The 26,267-nt window shown below is 37.8% G+C and overlaps 1 long non-coding RNA gene and 1 pseudogene across 1 annotated transcript in view; one reads left to right on the plus strand and one right to left on the minus strand.

The window, feature by feature from the left end:
• Positions 1-26,267, plus strand: part of LOC147583087 (uncharacterized) — a 209,648-nt gene that overhangs the window by 63,291 nt on the left and 120,090 nt on the right. The window contains exon 2 of the long non-coding RNA XR_015242812.1: positions 25,815-25,901. This is a non-coding gene — a long non-coding RNA (uncharacterized LOC147583087). The remainder of the gene's footprint in view (positions 1-25,814; positions 25,902-26,267) is intronic.
• LOC112866694 (ATP synthase F(0) complex subunit C2, mitochondrial pseudogene) lies at positions 10,181-14,431 on the minus strand (annotated as a pseudogene).

Consider the following 26,267-nt stretch of genomic DNA (forward strand, 5'->3'; position numbering starts at 1 on the left):
GTTACCTCTTGGGTCTGTGTCTTGGATCAATATACAGAATAGATTGCAGACTGGGAAGCAGGCTTGCAGACCCCTGGGCAGGGAATTCTGGACCCCTGGGAAAACAGGGCATATTCTGTAAGTGGTCTGTAGACTCCAGTTGTGCACATTCCACTGACTTGTAGACTCCCTACCTGGTGGCAGGTGGGTGGCTGCAATTGGTAGTGTATCCGGAGGGAAACCAACACTGGGCCCTCTGAAGCACATACTCCAGACTGTGTTCTAAGGATGGTACCAGTAGGCTTTGTTGGTCTTGGCAAGGATTTGGCTTTTAATGTTAACAGAGATAAGAAAACATTGAAGTGTTTCGCTTTTCATTTTCAATCTCACTCTGACTGCTGTGTGGAGAGCAGCCTGGAGTGGGTCAAGAATGGAAGGAGGGAGCTCAGTGAAGACACTGTTGTAGAGTTTTCAACAAGAGATGGTATCTCTACGGGTTCCTATGAGCAACCAATAGTGATAAACAAAATGCCCTCCCACTCTTCAATACTCTTGGAGACTATAGAAAGCAGATTCTTTTGTTGGGGGAGAATAAAAGTGATAAATGAAAGCTTTTATACCCACACAGTTTACCATTACTTTAGCGTGTCTTTTATTCAGCTGTCTTCACTAACATAATTTTATTATTCCACTATTCTTATCAACATGACTTTATTATTTCAGGAAACTCTTGCCCAAGAAATATAAATTGCAAATAGCTTTATTGTTTGCTCCAGGAGCTACCTAAAAAAAAAAAAAAAAAAATTAAGTGAATATCAGATTGGTCAACTTTTATATAGATAGCATCAAACGATCTTACTTGTAAGACTCTTTGCACACTTTTTAAAAAATTTATTTTTATTTTTGAGATTTTGTGTGAGTGGGGGATGGGGCAGAGGGGGAAGGGAGAGAGAGAGAGAGAAAGAAAGAGAGAGAGAGAGAGAGAGAGAGAGAGAGAATCTTAAGCAGTCTCTACGCTTGGTACGGAGCCCAATGCAGGGCTTGATTCCATGACCCTGGGATCATGACCTGAGCCAAAATCAGGAGTCAGATGCTCAACCAACCGAGCCACTCAGATGCCTCTTCAAGACTCTTTGAAACCATCCTCTAGAAAACCTCATATTACCATGTTCACCAATTCTAATCATGATCCTTATACAATATCAGTAAAGTTCTCTGTGTTGAAAGACTGTCTTAAACCAATCTCAAAATCTTATGTATTTCCCAACTTTGTAGTTCCCCCTTGGAAAGGCTATGAAAACGCTGATAAAATAGTGTTCTTCTTTATCTTTATTTATTCCACGAGGAATAAATTCAACTTTGTCTCAACAAGAGTTTAGGAGCACCAGGGTGGCTCAGTTGGTTAAGTGTCTGACTCTGGATTTTGGCTCAGGTCATGATCTCATGGTTGTGAGATTGAGCCCTGTGTCAGGCTGTGCAGAGTGTGGAGTCTGCTTAAGATTCTCTCTCTCTTTGTCTCTCTTTATCCCTCTGCCCCTCTCCCCTGCTTGTGTGCTCTAAATAAATAAGTAAATAAATAAACATAAAAAAGGGGTTGTTTTGGTGATGTTTATAGCAAGCCACTCTTTGAGAATCTTGGAGGCCCACTGAGATCTGATAGACATCAAACTTCTACAACCCAAGACTCTCAATCTGGAAATAGAGCAGTCTTCTGAGACCTCTTGAGTTTTCAACTCAGGGATATTGCATTGGGTCCAACTTCCTATTTCAATCTTTTTCTTTTCTTTCTTTTTTTCTTTTCCTTAGCTCCCCAGATAGTGACTTGATTTTGTCTCTAGGAATAAACAAAATACCCTCCTACTCTTCATAAGCCTTTTAAGGAACTCTCTGATGAAATAATCAGACTTGTAAACCTCCTACTCTTTCTAGAAATCTGCCTTATTATTGCAACCTTGTGATATATAAGAAATACATATTTTGTCATTTCTTACGTATATTTGGTCATTTCTCATATATATTTGGTCTTCGCCCACAGTTCCTGGCTCACAGCAAACCAAACTCTTGGAATTTCCTGAGAGATAGGAGCAATGGGAACAACATTTGTTATATTTGGTCTCTTGTCCTCAGTTCCTGAAAATACTTCAGAGCCATAAAGGTGAAATTAGTGTCTTGTTATTCATAACAAGCACTTTTCACCACTGGTTTATGCTAATGAGGTGACTTTCTAAAGCACCTATAGATGGGGTCTGATTGCCAAGGGGATCAACAGTGAATAGGTGTATGATTGACCTACATATAGAACCAAACCAAATTGACAGAAGCCTCTATTAGTTTATCTACTGTGGTTAGTGCCCTTAGACATCATAGGTAGGCTTTTGCCATTGTGTTTATAGGGACTATAGTAAGCTATTAATTCTGATGATTTTGATGAAGTTGAATCAGAATAACAGGCCAACTGTAGCCCCTCACCCCTTTCTAGAAATCAGGGGTAGGACTTAAAGTTGCAACCTTCTATTCATGGTTGAGGTATAATTGACATACATATAGATGGACATACTCAATGTATACAATTTGATGAATTTGGAGATAAGTATAAAACAGTAAAACATCACCATAATCTATGCTATAAACATATCAGTCTCCTCCAAAAGTTTCTTCCTGCTTTTTTTTCTTGTGGTAAGAATACTACATTAGATGTATCTTCTTAGAGAATTTTTAAGAATATGTTAGCTATAGGCATGATGCTATAGAGTAAATCTCTAGGACTTCTTCATTTCACAGAACTGAAACTTAGTACCTTTGACCAATATCCCCTCTACCCTACCCTTGGTAACTAGCACTCTGAGTTTGACTATTTTAGGTTCCTAGTATAAGTGGGATCCTGTATACTAGTGTCAGAACTGAACTGAATTGTAGAATATCCAGCTGATACTAGAAAATTTCTTGGTGTAGGGAAAAAACCCCACACTTCAGAATTGGTGATGAGAATCAAAGTCCTTGTCTCAATCAGTTTAAGCTCCTATAACAAAAATAACATAGACTGGGTGGCTTAAACAATAGAAATGTGTTTCTCACATATTTGGGAGCTAGAAAGTATGAGATTAGTTACGGTGCCAGCATGGACACTTCTGTTGAGGGCTCTCTTCCTGCTTGCACACTGCTGCTTCTGGTTGTATCCTCACATGGTGGAAAGCAGAGAGCTTTTCCCAACACCATTCATTGAAGAGACTATTCTTTCCCAATTGTGTATTCTTGGCACTGTTGTTGAAGATCAGTTGATTGTGTATGCATGAGTTTATTTCTGAGCTTTCTGTTTTATTGCATTTGCCCAGCAGATTTTTGGTATGTTCTGGTCATTGCTTTTTTCTTAGGATTTTTGAAGCATTTTCTGCCTGGAGAGCTAGAAACAGTATCAAAAATATTACTTAATTTTGTGTTCCCAAACTAGGAATTTCTAACCTATGTTTCTAATGACAAGAGTACCCATTTTACTGTGACTGTTAAAAAGCTTTGCAAAATCCTGCCACTCAGAAACTTTACTGCTCATATTGCCCCCAGTCTCTAGAAAAGGAAGAAAGAACAAACAGAACTGGAGAACTCAGACTGGCAAAATTCTCAGAGACTCTCAAACTTCTGAGGCTGAAGATATTGCCATTGAGATCATCTCCTTTTGGGATTCATTGACTCTCCCATTTCAATTGATAATGGTTGACTTATAGAAACATCACTTGCAATTATGGACTCCATTTACTAAAAACGGACATAGTCCAATATTGCAGGAGATTCTAGGAATGCATGCAGTATTTTTTTCAAGAGGTTTGAGCAGCCTTTCTTATAGTCCTTCTAAACAACCTTTGAAGGATCTAAAACCTGAGACCAGGTCTTCTAGAAAGAGCCCATTAAGTACTGTTCACAACTAGAACAGCAATAAAATTCCAAGCAGCTGTTCCTTGGATTCATGCCTCTCAAATAAAGAGGCACAAACTATCTTTGAATCACTAGAAGGTGGTTCTTAGAGATCTCAAGATGAGGATTCTCTGAATATCTCAAGAGTCAGACCATCTTCAGAAGGAGATAAGTGTTACACAGACAGCTTTCACCCAGGATTCACAAAATAATACTGTAGATTATAATTCTTTAATAGGCATTATTTTGTTGTTTATTTTTCTGGACATTTTATTTCCTTTGTTGCTTATGTAAGGCTATCTTTAACTAAGTTATTGTAAGAACTCCATTCCTGATTTCAGTGTTATGCCATCTCAGTCACTCCATTGTATGAATCCCATGAATGGCTACAATTTGTTAGTAAATGTATGCATATGACTAAACATCAGAAAACATACTTCCATTTGGAGCCACCCAGCTTCCTTTGGTACCAGTTCCTTATAATAAATCTCTTGGTTTCCAGGGTAACTGTACTTGACTGTCAGCTAACATTGTATGTAGAAAACCCCACAACAGACCAGACAGAGAGAAATCTGAAACCCCATATCACATTGCACTTAGAAAAGAAAGTTCCTGGGGCGCCTGGGTGGCGCAGTCGGTTAAGCATCCGACTTCAGCCAGGTCACGATCTCGCGGTCCGTGAGTTCGAGCCCCGCGTCGGGCTCTGGGCTGATGGCTCAGAGCCTGGAGCCTGTTTCCGATTCTGTGTCTCCCTCTCTCTCTGCCCCTCCCCCGTTCATGCTCTGTCTCTCTCTGTCCCAAAAATAAATAAAAAACGTTGAAAAAAAAAATTAAAAAAAAAAATTTAAAAAAAGAAAAGAAAGTTCCTGTCTTCACTGAAACAGCGTTCAGTGATTTTTTGTTGGGCCTCAGTTTTGAAATTGAGCTTGCACAAAAATAGAACTGAGAAGAGGACTAGAGTAGAGATGGTATTCACTGGAAGACCAACTAACTTTCAAAGGAAAGACACACTATTTTTCTTTGGCCTTAGGTCTACCTAAGGATCTCATCTCAGTCCTGCAAACTCGTTGCCTGGTACTGGGCCATGCTTGACGAGTAGTTCCAGATTTTACAACACTGAAATCTGTTGGGGTAGATTATTTAAAAACAGATCATTTAATGGCTCCTAATGACTGGTATTGGATTTGTGTACAAATGACTACTCATTTCTAACTGCCAAATGGGAAGAGACTTGTTATATGTTGGGAATCTGATTCCTTTCTTTAGGATAGTCTCTACATCACTTAGGGACCATTTTGGCCCTCAGTTTTCCCTTTTAGAAAAATTTCACCCTGTGCCTTAAAATAGGCCTGGAGAGTAGGAAGAATCCAATATGCCATTGTTTACAAACTAGCTAAAGAACTAGAGAATGCCACCAAGGGAAGTGACACTTGAGACCTTCCTTAAATTGGGCAGATGCTGGTCCAGAAGAGAGCCTCTTTAGATATAACATTGGCCTCTTGAGAGGGAATATGTGATGTTTTAGGGGAGGTGTGTCGTGCTTAGATTCTTACAGGCCTCTTTGGTATCTTTAATGTCGTGAAAGAGATTTGGGAAGGAACAAACCATAGGATTGTCAGTTTAGCTAAGAAACTTCTATCTGGCATGTGGGTTTTTTGCTTTAGGGATGAGATCTATTTTCTGTCTAATTTGGGCACCTTGTCTCCTGGCTGACAAGTGAAATATAAACTCTAATCATAATTATACCTTTAACAACTGCCTGGTTGTAACGTTCAGATGTGTGATCACCAGACATTTGAATATTGCTGAACAGCCGCCGTGCCATCAAATGATCCAACAGGTGATCTTCCAACAAAAAGAATAGGAAAACCTTATCCTTGTGGAGGTTGAAACAACCATCTCTGGAAACATGATACAATATCCTGGCAACTCAAATATTGATGAGAATTTGGACTGAACACATCCCCAGATGTTAAGGAACCCTCTTGGGGCACCTGGTGGCTCAGTCGGCTAAGCATCTCTTGTTTTGGCTCAGGTCATCATCTCATGGTTCGTGAGTTCAAGCCCTGCATTGGGCGTGCTGACAGCGTGGTGCCTCCTTGGGATTCTCTCTCTCCCTCTCTCTCTGTCCCTCCTCTGCTTGTTCTCTGTCTATCCCTCTCTCTCTCTCTCTTTCTCTCTCTGTCTTTTAAAATAAATAAATAAACTTAAAAAAATGAACCTTCTCATAGGTCAGGTTGGAAGAATGACCACACAGTGGGACAGTGATACTGAAAGCATCTACATGCATATAGCTTATGGTCTACGTAAACATGACTTTGTTTCGCTGTCTTAATTGACTTTATTGTTCTTCATCAATATGAATTTACTATTCCAGGAAGCTCTTGTGTAGAAAAATAAAAGATACAAATATCTTTATAGATTGTTCCAGGGACTTTTTGAAAAAAACACAAAACACAAAACAAACAAAAAAAACCCCATTTAAATAAGCACCAAACTGTTCAAATGCTTAACAGATAGCATCAAACAACTGTGAACTTCCCTAAACTCTTCAAAACTCATGCTTCAAACTTCTCACCTTGTGTGTCCACCAGTACTAAATTATAATGATCCACACCAATCCTAAAGACCCTGAATTGAATATCCACCTTAAACCTGGCTCCCGATCCTCGCAAGTACCCTGATTTTTCTGTCCCCTTTCTGAGCTACTACTAAAACTCTCTCGACAGTGTGCCGTCCCTAACTCTGGTAGGAATACATTCAACTTTATGGTATCCATGAGAGATTATATAGATATAGATATAGATATAGATATAGATATAGATATAGATATAGATATAGATATAAATTTACTCTTTTTATTTTTAGCCATACTAGTAAGCTCAATGTTACCCCCTTTTTATTTTAATTTGTACTTCTCTGATGACTGTTGAAGTTGAGACCTTTTCCTTTAAAAAATTTTTTTTTTTTTTTAATTTTTTTTTTCAATGTTTTTATTTATTTTTGGGATAGAGAGAGACAGAGCATGAACGGGGGAGGGGCAGAGAGAGAGGGAGACACAGAATCGGAAACAGGCTCCAGGCTCTGAGCCATCAGCCCAGAGCCTGACGCGGGGCTCGAACTCACGGACCGCAAGATCGTGACCTGGCTGAAGTCGGACGCTTAACCGACTGCGCCACCCAGGCGCCCCTAAAAAATTTTTTTTTAATGTGCATTTATTTTTGAGAGAGAAACAGAGTGAAAGTGGGGGAGGGGCATAGAGAGAGGGAGACACAGAATCTCAAGAAGGCTCCAGGCTCCAAGCAAGTGTTCAGCACAGAGCCCGACGTGGGGCTCGAACCCACAAACTGAGATCATGACCTGAGCCGAAGTCAGACATTTAACCGACTGAGCCACCCAGGCGCCCCGAGACCTTTTAACATGCTTAAGAAAATCTGTATCAATACAAACTAAAGGAGAAAAAAACAAAAACAATCTATAACAAAAAAATGATAAAGTAAGATGAATAATGATATGGAATTAAAGTCAAAGAAAGAATAGCAGCAAGTGAATGCTGTAATTGACTAAAAGCTGTACTGATGATACACTGATAAAAATTTTTTTTTACGTTTATTTATTTTTTGGGAGACATAGAGAGAGCACAAGTTGGAGAGGGGCAGAGAGAGAAGGAGAAACAGAGTCTGAAGCAGACTCCAGGCTCCGAAGTGTCAGCACACAGCCCGACACGGGGCTCGAACTCACAAACCATGAGATCATGACCTGAGGTGAAGTCGGACGCTTAACCAACTGAGCCACCCAGGTGCCCCTGATGATACACTGATAATAGTGTAAAATTTTAGGAATCTTAACTCTATGAAGCAATCTGCCCAGTGGGACTTTACAACATTATCAAGCAGAACACAGCAGCCAGGCTTCTGAACAGAATGCTGCATTAAAGCCTTAAGAAAAATTTTCTAACAAAGTAATTTTGGTTTATGAATGGAAAATATTAATAAACTTTATAGCTCACTTAATAAGTTTCTAAATAATGAAGAGAGCCTTCATATCAGTCCTCAGGTCATACTCTGAAGGCCACTGATCTAAGGCTTGGTTCCAAAAAGAAAACCACTGGGATATAAGGGAAGATTTATTAATGTGCTTTCCATATCTATATTAATAAAGTTGAATCTCAAAATACTCACCTTGGAAAAATGTCCTAGGTTATCTGATAGCAATATATGTTTAGAAGGCATTAGCTATTCATATCCTATATGTGCTAATAGAAATGACACAGTTTTATATTTAGGGGACTTATTTAAAAACTGGTACAAAGGGGCGCCTGGGTGGCGCAGTCGGTTAAGCGTCCGACTTCAGCCAGGTCACGATCTCGCGGTCCGTGAGTTCGAGCCCCGCGTCGGGCTCTGGGCTGATGGCTCAGAGCCTGGAGCCTGTTTCCGATTCTGTGTCTCCCTCTCTCTCTGCCCCTCCCCCGTTCATGCTCTGTCTCTCTCTGTCCCAAAAATAAATAAACGTTGAAAAAAAAAAAAATTTAAAAAAAAAATAAAAAAAAAATAAAAACTGGTACAAAGAAAATAGCAATAACAAGCACATTATCAGTTATGTATAAATTTCTGTTAACAGATACTGAGAAGGGATTGATCCACTCAGAAACATACCAGAATGTACCTGCCAAAATGAGCATTATTCTCTTGGGAGGTTATTTTTTCTAGCAAATTTGGCTGCTGATTTTGATTAGCAATATATTTATATAAGAGAAAATTTTCTTCTACCCATTAAATAGTTTCCATAACACTGCTGCAGACTCTACAGCTTGGCCTCTAACAAAGGCAGCTTAGTATTATTTTGAATTTACTTTAGAATTGCTAAAATTGAGGCAAACCAATTTTTTCCTTAAGTGGAAAAGCAGCTCAATAACGTTTAAATGAACCATAACAAAAATGTCCAGTAGCTTCTTAATGAGCTTCAATAGAGTTGTCTAAAGTGAACTGCCAAAGACATTTTTTTCCCAGAAACTAGAAATAGACCTGTAGGGGCCAAACTCCCAGTCCAAGTCTCTGCCCCAGCTAGTGTTCCTAAAAGCCTGATCTGAAATATCAAAGCAAAATTTATTATCGTTATCCTTATGAGATAATCCCCATAGCAGCCTAGCATTACTATTGTAGCTCACTAAGGGCTCAAGACCTCCCAGTGAATAGTGTGCTTAAATATGCTATTTATAACCAGAAAATATACTTTCAGTATAAGCCATTTTGTAAATCTGTAGATGCAAGAAAAAGGCAATATAGATTTGTGTGTGTGTGAGACTGGGGTATTTTATAAACTGCACCATAGATCTCTAGAGTATGTAGGGAAATTTCACTTTATTTTGTTTCATTATGTGAAATATCTTTTGGAAATGTTTCTCTTTGGCTTCAGCAAATGTCCTGGCTTAGCCGCTGTGTTACAGGTACTCCAGGAAACTGGAAGACCTGTCTAAGAACTTAGTACCCTTAGCTTGCCTAGTCCTGAGGGTATGTGGCCCTGAATGTCATGCTGATGGTGGACATGGAGAAACTCAAGAGAATAAACAAGGCAAACAAAGAGTTGAAATGTTTGGATGTTTGTCTGGAAAACACAGAATCTGGGGGAGCAAAAATGAAGGCTGCACAGTTACCATGCTGATCTCCTCTGCGCGATGAGGGATGATGGAGAGTGGTCACAGCTTTGTCGAGATGTGAATCTAGCAGTCCCTGGATACCATGTTCTGTAGCATAAAAATTGGCTTGTTTAATAAAGATGACGATCATATCATAGGAGACCCAGAAAAGGCCAGAAGCTTAGTAGAAGGCTGAGACTAGGATCCAAGGAACCATCTAGAAGAGTATTAAGGTTTTGTTTGGTCATTTGCTTGTTTCAACTATTCAGAAGCAAATTTACTGTGCAGCTTATGAATCGAAACTTCAGGGTGCCTCACCTGGTGTGTGCTGAGAGTTTCTGAGAGTTTTTGTGAGTCTCAGGTAGAGAGGAGAAGCCAGGTTGCCATCAAGAAGCATTTCTCTGTCGATACCTCTGGTAAATGGCTCAAGAGCTCTCACAAGAAAAGGACCTGGATCTGCATTAATTTTTGGTGGTTTATTTTCTCATTCTAACTAAATGTTTACTCTCTTTTATTATTGATACAGAATTTATTTGTCTTCCCTCTGTCAAACCCTGAGCCAGCCATGTTCCCCAGACTGCCTGGGGAGATATAGGAAAAGGAGCAAACAGGGCAGATGAGACACTGGAAAAAGACCTATGGGAAGTGGAGACAGCTCTGTCACATGGAGAAGAGGACGAGAGAGGCCACCACCATGCAAAAGAGTCCCATGGCCTCCGGGAGGGCAAAGCCCAGAATGGTGTAGGAGAAGAGCTGTTCAGGGAGGGGCTCCTGGCATAACCAATGATGAGGCTCCCAAACGCAGTCCCAGTTCCAGCCCTGGAGCCAGCCACCCCTACCGTGGCAGCCCCAGCCCCAATGCACTTGGCTGCTGTGCCCTGTCCCTTGAAATGGCACTGGTTCAGAAGCTGCGGCTGGGAATACGTGAGGTCGGGGGGTGTGGGACTGCCAAGCTGCCAAGGCTCCATCTGTCAGTGTCTCCAGTGGTTTTGGTGACATTGCAGACAGTGACTGGCTCAGCAGCTGAGAGGTGCTCCTGACCAAGAAGGGGCAGGCTAACTTTGGGCAGGCAGACATTTTCAGAGGATGAGGGGCTGTGGCAGGAGAGCTGCTCCCAGTGCAGAGATGACAGAGTGAAATGTCCACTTTTGTACCTAATGTTGTCTTTGCACTTCTGTATTTCTTTGTGGAAGTTCTCCCAATATTGTATAAGCTTCAGGCCAAACAAAATCTGGATTGCCCTTACTTTGTGGTTTGTTCACAATGTCAGACAGGTGGCTGGATTCTTTCTTGACACTTTAGAAATACATATCCTGTAAACAGATAGTTTATGGAACAACTGTAGTGTTTGTTACTCATGTCAGAGTGATAGCTTTAGAAAGACCCATCTCAGAGACAAGGTCAGGAACAGAGAAAAGGTTTTCCGTACGAGACTGCTTTCTAACAGTTTTGATTGCACAAATGCTGTTATTTAGTTTTCTAATACATAGCTATTAAGAGATAAAAAAAAGAACCTGTTCATCATATATATTATGTAAGAAAAATGAGACACCACACTAACAGGCAGCAGCTGGACACGTCCAGGTCTTTGACACTTGGATGTATGATGGAAACCTTTGGGGTCAATGTGGAGTTCATAGGTTTATGAACTCCTGGATGACTACATAGCAGAGCTGATAAAGGGAATAATGTAAGGGAAACCAACAGACCTGTACTAAAAAAGTATAAAGGAAAGAGTCTAGAAGTTTAACAGGGTAATTAATATGTACAAAATACAAATTAGTTTGCATTCACTGAGGAATTGTGATAATTTTATTTTAAGAACATATTTTAGTACCCAAAGGATTTCTTTCCATAACAATTAGTTGGAATCGTAATTGGTTTAATTATGTAAACAGTTCAACTGTATAAGATAAATATGGCATTCCTGTTTTTGGCTTAAAATATCTTTTTCTTTCAGAAGTTAAGAAAAGCATACTTGCATGTTCCTAGAGAATTTTACAATGAAGAGTGGGTAAAGTTTTGGTCTGCCTTTGAAGGTAGAATAGTTGATATTTAGATCATTGATGTAATTATAAGGATGTTGTTTGGAGTTTTCATTTAGCGTGATATTATTAAATATGGAGAGTAATTTTTAATGCTCCTAAAAGCAAGTATTCTACATTCTTATGTATTTTGTCAGTATATTTTAAAATGTAAAATGTATTTCCTCTGACAAAGGATAGAATAAGATAAAAAAAAAATCCCCCTCATTAAGGAACTAACTCAATTGATGCATTCTACATCTGGTAGATACTCAATAAATATTTGTTGAATGAAGGAATTATTTTAACTATTATATAAATGCTTTCTAGAAATAAAGTGCATATATTTTTAAATGACCCAATGATAACTAAAATCTAAAAATGACTAGTGCTTGCTAATGGATGGGAAAATAATTTTTAAGAGGAGCTTTTCAAACTATTGAGCACATTTTTATTTGAGTTTTTTTTAAATATACCTTTTTATTCCTAGCTGCTGGTATAGTTGCTGCCGTGAGTAGATACTAAATAAATGTTTGTTGATTTGACGGATAAATGAGGCATTTTAAGGGTTAGTCCTCTCATCTGAAATTATACATAGTTTGTTTATATTCGGGTTGACAATTTATTTATGTAATGATATGAGATTGTGATTGTCAGCAACGTATAGAAAGTGCTAAGCATGAGACCCTCCAGGAAAATTAAAAAAAAAAATAGACTAGATGAGAAGTAGAGGAAATTTTATAGTCTCAGGAATGACAGTGTTTCAGTAATTATACGGCCAAAGATAGTAAGTATGGCAAGTAATAAGCATGGGCCAGTAAAAAGGACAAAAGAGGGAATTTGAGGTTGTGAAAAAAACACAAAGGGGATGATTAAGATATATATGGGAAGTCAGAGTTTACTTAATGAAGCTAAAGCAATGGTATGTTGAGGAGTAATGAGGTATTTGGCTAGAAAATATGAGAATTGTGGATTCCATTGATGAAGGGCCTTAGATGCCAGACTCAAGAATTTAGATGTCATAGACAAGAGATTCTAAGAGACTAGCATGATAAGAGAAGTGTTTGAAAGACATAATGCTGGCAGCTGTGTGCAGCATAGAATGACAGGTTCAGAAGCTAGAGGCTTAGCATATCCTAGTAAGATGAAGGTCTGCTTTTGAGAGGTTTCTAGGGTAAGGAAAAGGAAGCTATAAATGTAGGAGAGGTGGGGGCAGGACAGCATTGACTAAGGGCAGATTCAGGGTGCCAGTTAAAGGAGTAGGGTCAGTTGGCTGGGTTTAAGGCTTATTTACATTTCAGATGTCACAGACTCCCTAAGACATGCCCTCTGACATAGATGATGGGAAAGGATGAAAGGTTAAGACATAAATTGTAAACTTCAGGAATTACCAACATGAGTGTGATAGCTGAAAACTGCAAGAATGGGTAATATAGAGAATCCATAGAAAGAGGAGAACAAAATAATAAAGTAAGCTTTGACCTCACAGGTGGGTCAAGAAGAGAGGAGGAGATGGGAAACAGTGAAACTATAGCTGAGGAAAGAGGATATCATGTTTTCAGAGGAGAAGGAAGATTTCAGGGAAACAGTGACCAACTGGGTCAACTGTAGTCAAGGAAACCAAAAAGTTGGACACGTGAAAGCTCAGGGGAAAATTCATTCATTTAGGGGCAGAGGAGGGGAAATTTTTTTTTCTTTTTTTTTTTAACAACCTTTTTGATATGTCATTGAAAAATTTGAGGGTGGACGTTGTATTATTAATGTTTTCAAGGAGATTAATACTAATCTTAATATGGGGAGATAAATAGTGATTCTAAATAAATAAATAGTGACTTGATTCTTAGAATTTTGCTGCTGAAAGCTGTATGGTTCAAAAAAATCAGGTAATTCCAATCCTCAGATGCTGAAGATAAGCAGTTCAACTCAACTTCCAGCTGGAAGAATTGACTACATGTTAGGGGGATGAATCATTTTAAAAGGGTTGGATTGTTCTTAGTAACTTGTTACCAAGGCTTCTGGATATGTTTCTGTTGCTTTGCTTGGTTTTCAAAGGCCTGGAAGTGGAAAACAGTAAAGAATTTAATCCTGTGGAAAACAGAAAGAAAAAGCTCATTTCTATGCTCACTCAAAATACATAGGAGAAGGACATGAAAATAAGTCGGAAGTTGAAGTTGACAATTAGGCTCCTGGCTCTGTGACTTTGTCATTCACAGAGGAAGTGAAACAGAAATGAACCTTGTTTTTTGTTTTTGTTTGTTTGTTTTAATAGGAGTCTATATGCATTTGATGACAAACAGTAGATCATGTTTAAATAAATTTTTGTAATACATGGTGAAACATGACTTCCTACTAACCTGAAGATTTATGGTCAATTTTCTTACCCAAGCTTATTGGTAATGTAAAGCTAACAAGGCTGAACGTTATTTGCACTTAACTCTTTGCAGTACCACTGTCAAATAGATATTTCAAGGTGGTCACTGCTTACAGAGTCAACTGGTTTATTAAACAATTTTATCCTGGTGAAGTATAAGCATAAAATGATTATATTTTTTCTCCAATTGCTATTTTCAACCATGCTCTGTTAAATCACTCTTTCTAGTCCTCTTAAAATTATCTCAGGTTGTTTTCGTAACTTTTCATCCATTCCAAGATATTAAAAAATCAGTTCCATTCTGGAATGACATAAGCTCAGCAACATGCCAAATTAACCCAGTTCCTCTCTTTATGTTTTGTGCTTAGTAGTCTAAGGAAACTGCATTGTGGGTCCTGTTCTTTCATTTCTTCTCCCTTTCTAATTCTGTCCTATCCCTTTCTGGGTTTCTTTTCTCCTCCTACATTGGAGCCTGGGAAGAGAAATATGAGAAAGGCCAAATGTTCATACCTGCATTCCAGAAGGCTGGCTCTCTTACATGGAATGCAAGTATGAGTTTTTAAAGAGTTCTGCACAGGTTCCTACTCAAGGGTGCCTCTCATATTCTCTTGTTGCTGTGGTCCTCCTGGTCATAATATTAGTAAGACAACTCGAGCATGGATACCCTCCTAGGAGTTTGTATCTGAGAAGTATAGACTGCTCCAGTAGAGTCCCCGTCCTGCTGTACTTCTCCAATTCAATTTTTTTTTTAACTACGTAGGCACTGAAGGCAGATCCCAATCCTGCTCCCCAAGGGGAAATTAGATGGATTCCCCACTTTTTTCTCATTGCTTGGCTTATTATGGTGGCTGAAAGAGTGGAATCACCATCTTTTCTCTTTTGCCCTTCAGGCAAGAGATGGCAATATCTCTCCACCCACTGTGGCTAGCTCCCTAGACCCTAGAACCTGTTGGCTTCTCTTCATCCTGTTTACACTCTTGTACACTGTTCTTTTATTAAGCCTCCTTCAACACCTATTAGAATGTATCATGTGTGCAGTGTCATGGCTCTAACTGAAACAGATAATAAACAATCTCAACAACTCTATACTATAAATATTTTAAGGTAAGATGTGATTTACACAAAATAGTTCTTATGAAATTTGCATCTCTGAATGTTAATAGACAGAAAGAAAACTTGAATAGGGTAAGTTGAATTAAAATCTCAGCTCTGACATATATAAGCTCATTTGTAAAGTGGACATATACATCCCTACTTCATGAAGTTGACATGAAGATTCAATGAGATAAAGGAAACACGATTCCACACAGGTCATAGTCGATAAATATTCATTCAACATCTACATGATTCAAGACACTAAGTGCTTTCTATACAACACTAAGTGCTTTCTATACAATAAAGTGTTCTACAAATACAAGTTGATTTAATTCTTAATCTGATACAGGAGAAATATCTTGAAGTCATGAAAACATTCTTCTTTGTATAGAATGAGGAAGACCAGAGTGGACGAAGTGGAACTAGCTCTTCTTGGTGTTCTTCACTTGATTCTCTGACTGTGAAACATCAGCATAAAATCTGATTTATACTCTCTGGTAATAAGATTAGCAACACAATATGTTTTAAAACATTAAACTTGCTGGAACTTATTTAAAGTTTGTTTAAGTGTTTATTTTTGAAAGAGAGAGAGACAGAAGGCATGAAGGGGAGAGGCAGAAAGACAGATAGACACAGAACTTGAAGTGGGCTCCAGGCTCTGCGCTGTCAGCACAAAGCCCGACGCAGGGCTTGAACTCACAAACTGTGAGATCATGACCCGAGCCGAAGTCGGACAGTCAACCGACTGAGCCACCCAGGTGCCCCGCTGGAACTTATTTTTTTATATATGAGAACAACAAAAGTAAAGCAAGAGTACCAAACAACCCAATATAGACTGTTCCTTTTTTTTAATGTTTATTTATTTTGAGAGAGAGAGAGAGAGAAGGGACAAAGAGAGAGGGAGACAGAATCTGAAGTGGGCTCTGCATTGACAGCAGAGACCCTGATGCAGGGCTCAAACCCATGAACTGCAAGATTGTGACCTGAGCTGGTCGGGCACTGAACCAACTGAGCCACCCAAGCACCCCTAGACTATTTTTAAATGCCACTATTAATAAGTGAAAATATGGAAATTATATTGAGTATCCATAACTTAAAAAATTTTTAAGCAAATTTCAAATGGTAAATTTTAATTTTTAATTAATATTTGAATAAATATTCAAGAAACTTTGGTTAAAGAAAGAATCTTGTACAGAGCATTAGAAGGCTTGGGATTTAGATATATATTTGCCATTAACAGGGTATTGACGGGGCGCCTGGGTGGCGCAGTCGGTTAAGCGTCCGACTTCAGCCAGGTCACGATCTCGCGGTCCGGGAGTTCGAGCCCCGCGTCGGGCTCTGGGCTGATGGCTCAGAGCCTGGAGCCTGTTTCCGATTCTGTCTCCCTCTCTCTCTGCCCCTCCCCCGTTCATGCTCTGTCTCTCTCTGTCCCAAAAATAAATAAACGTTGAAAAAAAAAAATTAAAAAAAAAAAACAGGGTATTGACTTTTAATAATTTAACTCTCTGAGGTCTTATTTCTAGTTCTATGGTTCAATTAATATATTTTTATGACTTATTAATTTGTAAATAATATATTTGATATTCCAAAATTCCTAATTCAATGCAGGTGAAAAATGTGTTAAACTCAGCGCTGCTCTGGGACAGAGTGGGATAAAGAAGATCTAGTCCTGTCCTCAATGAGTTAGAAGGAATAAAATGTCAGTGCCAGTAAGAAATAAATTCTGTAACTGAGATTAATAAAGTGCTTAATGAAACTGCCAAAAGGAGCATTTTTTTTCCTACTTGAGGGAAATGACATTGCAGGGTAGATAGCTTTTATATATATCAGTATTCTAGCTGAAAATTGTCTTACAGAAAAACCTTGCATTAAAAAAAATATTTCCTCAAAACCATTTGCATCTTTTAGGGTGGGGGATGAAAAGAAAATTTTAACTTGATAATTTTTGATATCTGGTAAAAATGAGTATTTTCTTTTAATAGATTTTGACCTAATGCCTGACAAGTGCATTACTTCATTAAAATAGTTCTTTAGAATTAACACCAAAGTGGAGACTTCTGCTTTTCCTATTCAATATTTCATCAAGGATCCTAGCTCTGCACTTTAAACATAGGGAAATACACAGTTTGTGCATAGTCACCTGAGGACCCCTACTTGATGAGCTTGGAGATATACCAAAACCTGCAATAATAATAATTACAAATTTAAAAACAATATTTATTTATGTATTTATTTTGAGAGAGAAAACATGTGAGCAGGGGAGGGGCAGAGAGAGAGGGTGAGAGAGAATCCCAAGCAGGCTCCAAGCTGTCAACACAGAGTCCGACGTGGGGCTCAAACCCACGAACCCATGACCTGAGCCAAAATCAAGAGTCAGACGCTTAATCAACTGAGCCAGCCAGGCATCCCTGCAATAATAATAATTTTTTAATGGGGCACTTGGGTGGCTCAGTCACTTAAGCATCCAACTTTAGCTCAGGTCATGATCTCATAGTCCGTGAGTTTGAACCCTGCGTTGGGCTCTGTGCTGACAGCTTGGTGCCTGGGACCTGCTTCAGATTCTGCGTCTTCTTCTCTCTCTGCTCCTCCCCTGCTCACATGCTCTCTCTCGAAAATAAATAAACATTAATTTTTTTAAAAAAATAATAATTAAAAAATGCTCAAATGTTACTGTACCACTGTAGTAAGACTCTAAATTTAAATTATAACCACAGGCATCAGGGTGTTCTGTATTCAAATATGTGCTGAAATTTCAGTGTTTGGAAAATTTTTAATTCCAGAAGGGAAGATGATCTTTTTGTTACTTGAAGTATAATTACAATACAATATTATATTAGCTTCAGTTGTACAACATACTGATTTAAAAAAAAAATTTAACGTTTAATTTATTACTGAGAGACAGAGAGAAACAGAGCATGAGCATGGGAGGGGCAGAGAGAGGTGGAGACACAGAATCCGAAGCAGGCTCCAGGCTCCAAGCTGTCAGCACAGAGCCGGATGTGGGGCTCAAACCCACAAACTGTGGGATTATGATCTGGGACGAAGTTGGTCGCCCAACTGACTAAGCCACCCAGGCGCCCCTATATTGGTTTCATAATTCTATACGTTACTCAGTGCCCACCATGGTAAGTGTAGTCACCATTTGTCACCATATAACATTTTTACAATATTATTGACAATATTCCCTATGCTGCATCTTTTTTCATCTCTGTGACTTATTTATTTTGTAATTGAAATTTTGTATTTCTTAATTCCCTTTCTGTTTTTCCTATCCCCTCTCCCAGATTATCCTTTAACTATAAGAATTCTTCAGGGTCCCACTTATATTGGTCAAATATATGATGTAATTGTATGTAATACGTATAAATACTTATATTTATAAATTAATTTTTAGACTTGCAACTCGACTTTGTTATGTTATTACCAGTGTTTCTAAAATCACGGGTATATTTATTCTATATCTAGACTTACATTACAGTTGTGCCAAAATAGCTACCAACGTAAAAGAAATATGTGAAGTACCCTTGTATAAAGTCAAACATAATAGCTAATTTAATTTTGAGTAAGTGCATATTTTAGACATTTCTTCTTGCTTAAAACAAAGACACACTTACATGATCATTAAATTTCAAGGCCTTGAAAAGCCCTAATAAGAAGTTTCTTCTTTGGTGTATAAGGTGGCTGGGCAAAAGTGGTGGTGGTGGTCAGTGTGTGTGTTTTGGAGGGGGAGTAGGAGTTCACAGCCTTCCTTCTCCCTCCCCTCGGGAAAGAACAGGTATTGCCAGTTTATCGTGTCTCCCTCTCCTGCCCTCTAAAAAGAAGGGTGCGGGGCGCCTGGGTGGCGCAGTCGGTTAAACGTCCGACTTCAGCCAGGTCATGATCTCGCGGTCCGTGAGTTCGAGCCCCGCGTCAGGCTCTGGGCTGATGGCTCAGAGCCTGGAGCCTGTTTCCGATTCTGTGTCTCCCTCTCTCTCTGCCCCTCCCCCGTTCATGCTCTGTCTCTCTCTGTCCCAAAAATAAATAAACGTTGAAAAAAAAAAAAAAAAAAAAAAAGAAGAGTGCAATTCTCTTGAGTAAAGCTATCATAGAGCCCCTAACTGCATTCCCCCAGAGGGATGTGCAGGTAGAAGGAAATGTGACATGCCGGAAGAGGCTCTCTGGTGGGGGGGAGAAAAGTGGTTGAGGGAACTAGATCATGGAGAGAAGTGAGTCCTTTTGCACTAAGAATGTCAGAGGTATCTGGGCACTTCAAGGTGTTAAAAAAAAGAAACAGGATTATAATTGGCATCATCTCGAACCATGTCCTGGATTGCTTAATGTTTTCAAAATGAGCTACTCATGATTAGAGTTTGTGTTTAGGGCATGCTGTACTCAATCACATGGAGCATGGCAACAGGTTATATATGTAAGACAGACTCCTTTGTAATAAAGGAAGAAAAGTCCTTCAAGATGCTTGGCATACAGTAGATGCTGTATAAATATTAGAAATTATGAAGAATTTTCTTCAAGAAGACAGGCTTACAAATTGCAGGGTACTTGAAGAAAGAATCTCTTTGAAAAAGGATTATTTCATTTTCATTATAACAACACTACAAATTCCTTGTATTTTCTCTTCTTTTCTTTCTTTCTTTCTTTCTTTCTTTCTTTCTTTCTTTCTTTCTTTCCTTCTTTCTTTCTGAGAGAAAGAGAGAGAACATAGGGGAGGGACAGAGGGAGAGAGAGAGAGACAGAGAGACAGAGGGAGAGAGAATCCCAAGCAGATTCCATGCCCAACTTGGACCCTGATGCAGGGCTCGGTCTCACACTGGTGAGATCATGACCTAAGCTGAAATCAAGAGTCGGACTCTTGAACAACTGAACCACCCAGATGCCCTTGTATTTTCTAATCTGTTTAATTTCCTGTTATTTCAAGTAGTATTCTGTATGATAATATTCTAGCACATGAAATAATTTGGGCAACCTCATGGAATTTCCTAATTTACCATTTGGCCTAAAGCAAACTCTTATGTACATTTACATTCTTTTTTAAAAAGCATAATTATTAATTATTAATTTCTCTAGAATGTATTCTCTTCATGTGAAAGACCTAAATTATTAAAACTATAAAAACTACTGCAGATATAGCACATTTATAAAATCCAGTGTTACAGAAAGTGTGGGGGGAAATTTGCATACTGTTGGGAATATTAATAGGAGGATATGAACAATATATACCAAAAGCTTTAAAATGGTACAAATCCTTTGGCATAACCAATTAAGTTCTAGAAATTTATCCTAAGGAAATAATTAAGCATGAACTTACAGATTCACCTACAAGATGTTCTGTATTTATTACTTATTAAAAAATTATGACAAAAAAATTAAAACAGATTAATAAATAAGCCAGAATTTATCTACTATACAGTAGAATTCAGCCACTAAAAAGTATATTACAGGTAACTTTGGTATTTTTTGCATGTAAATAACACATGAATAAATGTTTAAATGGTATTTAAATAGAGTAAAAAGTTAAAGGCTCAAATTGCTATTTTCAGTAATGAAAATTATGAACAACCCTCCCACTAGGGACATCTATGAAGCTGACAAAAAATTTTTTTAAACACCTTCAAAGTATGAAAACCTTCACAAAATGGTAAGAATTTATGGAACTAGTTTCTAATATAGCTTGTAATAAAGAAAGCCAAATGACAGTGAAATAAAAATATCATTGTACTGGCAGAAAATAATTTCCAACTTTGAGTTCCATACTGAGAAAAGTATTTTCCACAATGGAGGCAAGAAGAACAAACAACCAAACAGACAATTTCAAGAGAAATTTAAAAATCTGCTTTGGGCAGAAGGAAAATTATCTCAGATGGAAGTCAGAAATCTAAGAATAGGAAAGAACACAGCAGTGATGGTAAATATGTTGACATATATAAATGAATATTAACTGTATGTAAAAATAATGATGACCTGAAGTTTCTTAAAAAAGAACTAAAATAAATAAAAAAATAACAATTAGTTGAGAAGGGAGTACAAAGAAACTGTTGTTAAGAATTTGTCCAAGAATAGGGCCAACATATTGATTAACATTAAACTTTATAAATTAGGAATACATGTAGGAATTCATAGACTATGAATTAAAAGCAGGTGAATTGCATATATAACTTCCAAAAAGAGAAAAAATTTAAAATATTAAAAATGTATTTAAAAGAAGAGCAGAGGAAATAGAAAAGTGTGATAAATGGAAAGCACAAAATAGGTTAGCAGACTAAAAGCCACATGATGTACTCTATATTAAAAGAAAGAGGATTGAGTGCTCCAGTTAAAAGACAAATATTGTCTAATTGTATAGTAAAAAAAAAAAAAATACAAACATGAGATTAAATCATATGAAATTGCTAATGGTTGATAATTTTCAGACCATAGGCATTGCAATTTCATTTGATTCAGCTAAAATATTATTTGGAGGGGCACCTGACTGGCTCAGGTCACGAACTCACGAGCTGATGAGTTCAAGCCCCGCATCGGGCTCTGTGGTGACAGCTCAGAGCCTGGAGCCTGCTTCGGATTCTGTGTCTCCCTCTCTTTATGCCCCTCCCCACTCACACTCTGCCTCTCTCTTTCTCTTAAAAATGAATAAATATTGAAAGAAAACGTTAAAAAATAAATAAAATGTTATTTGGAAGAGACACATAAACTGTTAGGACAGAGAAACATTTAAGTTAAAAGAATGGAAAAGATAGCTGTGCAAACTAAACTAACTAAAATAACGCTGATTTATCTAGATTCATAGACAAAATAGAATTAAAACCAGAAAGCATTATCAGAGATAAAGAGAGTCAGTAATGGTCGAATTTCATTTCAGTGAGTCATCACAATTTATAATTTGTCAGCACCTAATTACAGTAGTCTCAAAATATAGAAAACACAATGGACAAAAATACAAAATTGACAAATCTAAATCAGAATAGGGTAGGTTAGCATGAATTTCTCAGTGATTGAAAAGACAAAGAAAAAACCAGTAAAGAAATCTGACGTTTAAATTTTCTGATTTGAACAACATAATTAACAACAAATCAAGGGGTGACTATAGAACATTATCTGCAACAACTTCTATATAAGCTCTAGTGGTGTACACCAAAGGAAGAGATAATGAACTTGAAACGGATCAACAGGATTCCATAGGAATTTAAGAAACAAAGACAAAATTAAAAATAAAGGAAACCAAATGTTGACATGTGAAACTGGAAACAACCCAAAAGAATACACAAATAGTAGAATATAGAATATACTATAAATGTAGAATACATAAATAATCATATCATATATTAATAGAAGAAAGCTCCAGAAACGTATTTACCAAGGAGTTAACAGATAATAGGTAACAATTATTGTCTCTTTTTCTTTTATTTTTCTATATCGTCAGTTTTTCATTAAATATTTGCTGAATAATCTTTGTAAATAAAAAGCTTATTTTTCATTTACCAAAAACAAAATAAGGGACAGATTATTCCAATATTTAAATGAGGCACTATCTTTTCAAGTGTGAGGTAGAGATAAGCTGTATGAGAATCATTTCGGCTATTTTAAGAATTATCTCGGCTATTTATCAAAGCTTCATGCCAGACCTACAATCAGAATATTTGGGGGTTGTGCCTGGGAATCTGTAGGTTAATATTTTGACATTCAAGTTAGAGAACCATGGAAATAGAAGAAAAGTGACAATGGTTAAATATGGGAAAGCTAGCAATAATCTCAATGATTGATGGTTATAATAAATGCCACATAGATCTCCTTCACTTTAATCGACTGATATGGCAAGATGAATCAATTGTGGATATAAAATCTATTATTTTGCTGTCATATTCTCAGAGGATGGTTCTGTGATTTCAGAAATAGAACACCATAATGGAATTAATTTTGATATTCACAAATAGTGACGATGTATTTAGCTTTAACTTACGTACCTCTGAAACCATGATTTTGAGGGGTTATTTTGTTATTACTTCAAGCATACAGGGCTCGACATTTTATCAAATTCGTAACTGTAATTAATTTAGATATACACTTGTGTATTCCTGCATATGCCTAGCTAAAGACTAAATACTATGATTTGGAATATATATTTTGAGTGGGTTGGAGGGGATGGTATTTTTAACAGAGGCTCTAAATAATAGGCACTAAAAGAATTGTACCCAATTTCTAAAAACAAATACAGTAAAGCTCAGTAGTTTGATAGATGTCTATGAAGTATTACCAAGATTTCCTTACACTGCATACTAAGGAAATTTAGCCAAAGTTCAAAGGGGTAGTAGCCTTTATTTTGCCAGGAAGTTCTATAATTCGGGTGAACAGATGCAGATAGTCTCAAGTATAGGGGACTGCATCATGCACAATGCAGTTTAGTAGAAATAGTGTGACATAGTGCTTAGAAACATTAGTTCTGGGATGCAAACTGGTGCAAGCCACTATGGAAAACAGTATGGAGATTGATCAAAAAATTAAAAATAGAATTACCATATGATACCACTACTGGGTATACACAAAGAAAATGGAAACACTAATTTGAGAAGATATATGCACCCCTATGTTTATTGCAGCATTATTTATAAGAGCCAAGATATGGAAGCAACCCATGTGTCCATCTATAGATAAATGGATAAAAAAGAGGTAGTGTCTATATATAGTGGAATAAATGGATTATTACCAATATCACTAAGTTGTAGCACATCTGTATTAGCCAAGTTTCGCTAGAGAAACAACCAATAGGAACCTACACAGAATAGTTATGCACAAATATAAATATATATACAGATACAGATATAGTTGTGACATATCTATGATGTATACAGATGCATGTGTGTATGCATTTATGGGTGGGGGAGAGATGATAGGAATTGCATCATGCAGTTATGGAAGCTGAGGAGTTCCATAATCTGCCATCTGCGAGCTGGAGAAACAGGAAAGCCAGTTGTGTAATTTAGTGATGTCCTAGGGCAGGAAAGGTAATGTCCCGCTCAAGCAAACAGCAGCTTCACCCTTCCTACACCCTTGTGTTCTATTCAGGGCCACAAGGGGTTGGATGATGTCCACCTGCCCTGGTGAGAGTGATCTTCTTTACTCAGTCAACGGATTCTAATGCTGATCTCTTTTGGAAACACCCTCACAGACATGCCCAGAAATAATGTTGATCAACTATATAGGCATCCCTTAGCCTACTCAATAAACACATAAAACTAACAATCACATCACATTTGCATTTTCCTGTTAATGAAAGTGTATTTATATCTGTGATTGTTTTTCTTACATATTTGTCTTAAAAGTTCATTTGTTAGAACTCTTCACCGGGAGGGTCTTACACATGTCGGAAGAAATATTTTGATATGCAGCTTGGGGTGAGGGCATGACATCCACACGGGGCATTTCTGATAACTGTCTTGTCTTTCCTTAGAATTCTATTCCAGTGCCAGTCACTTTAACCCTCTTCTGTTAGTTTCTTTAGCTATGTCAGCTCCATCATTTTCCTTTTGTAAGCCTCCCCTCCACATCTCCTCTCTTGGCATCTGACTCTACTGTGAACTAAAATTTGATTTTCTTTTGGTGTCTTTAAATTTCACTTTCATACTCATTACCAAACTTGACAAATGTTCTTGGATGCTGCTCCTTTTAGAGGAACTAGAAGTAGTCTAAATTTTAAATAATTCCCCTGATACATGGGGTGTATAAAATACACATATCGATGTGTACATCTACATATGCAGATGGTCCCCAACTTACAGTGTCTCAACTTAACGATTTTTTGACTTTATGATGGTGCAAAAGTGATACGAATTCCGCTGAAACCATTCTTCCAGTTTTTGATTTTGGTCTTTTTCCTGGCTAGCAATATGCAGTATGATGCTGTGTTGTGATGCTGGGCAGTGGCATCAAGCCACAGCTCCCAATCAGCCACACAGCCATGAGAGTAAGCTATGATCCACTTATAGCCCATACATTCTGTAGCCATACAGCCATTCTGCTTTTCACTTTCAATACAGTATTCAGTAAATTACAGGAAATAGTCAACACTATTATAAAATTGACTTTGTGTTAGATGACTTTTTGTCCAACTACAGGCTAATGAGGGTTTATCTGAATGTAGTCCCACCATTAATCAAGAAAAGTCTGTGTATAAAATCCTATACATGCACCCCCTATACATATATACTCACTTGGCTTTATAGTCGTGGATAAGATAGGTAAATTTAAGGATACTCTATAGGATTGAGACATTGCTTTGAATACCCTGATAGAACCGTTGATAAAGGGTGCTGGGACTATAGCAACCCAAGGGGAAAATGACATGTCATAAAAACAACAACAACAACAGTATCTGAAAACATCCTTTTTGTTTTACTTCTCTTTCCTTACCACCCTTCACTGTATAAAGTTTAGGAGCTTACATTAAAATTGATTCTGATTGACCGTGAGAGAGTGAAACAATTCTGAGTGACTGTGAGAGAAAATCAATCAGGATTTTCTTCCCCACTGAGAGTGACATGAGATGGCATCACTAGACAGGGACACTTCAAAGACCCATGTGGTTGATGAATTAATGAAGAAACAGTAATTACTACCTCGATCAAAATATGGCTGTTTATTGTCCAGCCCATTCATGCAAGTCATGACACTTGTCACTATCAATTACTGCCAATTACAAAGGAATAACAAGGTTTTGTTAACGTTAGCATCTCCTAATCGGTGGGACATATTACAAATATTAACATCAAAAATATCACTTCAGGAATTAAAAATGCTCCTTTATTCTGGTCCTCTGCAGGCTCCAGAAGGGCCGTTCTGGGGAGGACATGAGGATATAAGGCCACAGAGAGGAGCCACAAACTATCAAGGAGATGTGGATGTAGAGGTAAGAAGTTAACAAAACACTTCATACTCCCTGTGACCAGCCTTACCCAAGAATGTGCAAATACCGTCGTTCTTGGGAAGAATTAGTGCCTCTCAAGGCTTCTGTCAAGAAAGTGTATCCCCAACTGAAATTACCAAGGCCTCACCCACCATAGCAGGATCTTAAGGAGCTCTGGGGTATCTGCCATGGGAGATTACATCCTTGATATCAAGGTCTTTCCTGCTGGTGTTCCTCTGATCATACCTCTTCCTGTAACACAATGTCTACTAAATGGTACACTCATGGTCTCTTCAAGTGTGCACTAAGCGTTACTAAAAACTGAGAGAGTTTAGGGTTGGTAAGCAGACCGGTTTATGACATCAATTG

The sequence above is a fragment of the Puma concolor genome, chromosome A2, assembly GCF_028749965.1.
Source record: "Puma concolor isolate L17-30 chromosome A2, mPumCon1.1.hap2, whole genome shotgun sequence".
Classification (NCBI taxonomy): domain Eukaryota; kingdom Metazoa; phylum Chordata; class Mammalia; order Carnivora; family Felidae; genus Puma; species Puma concolor.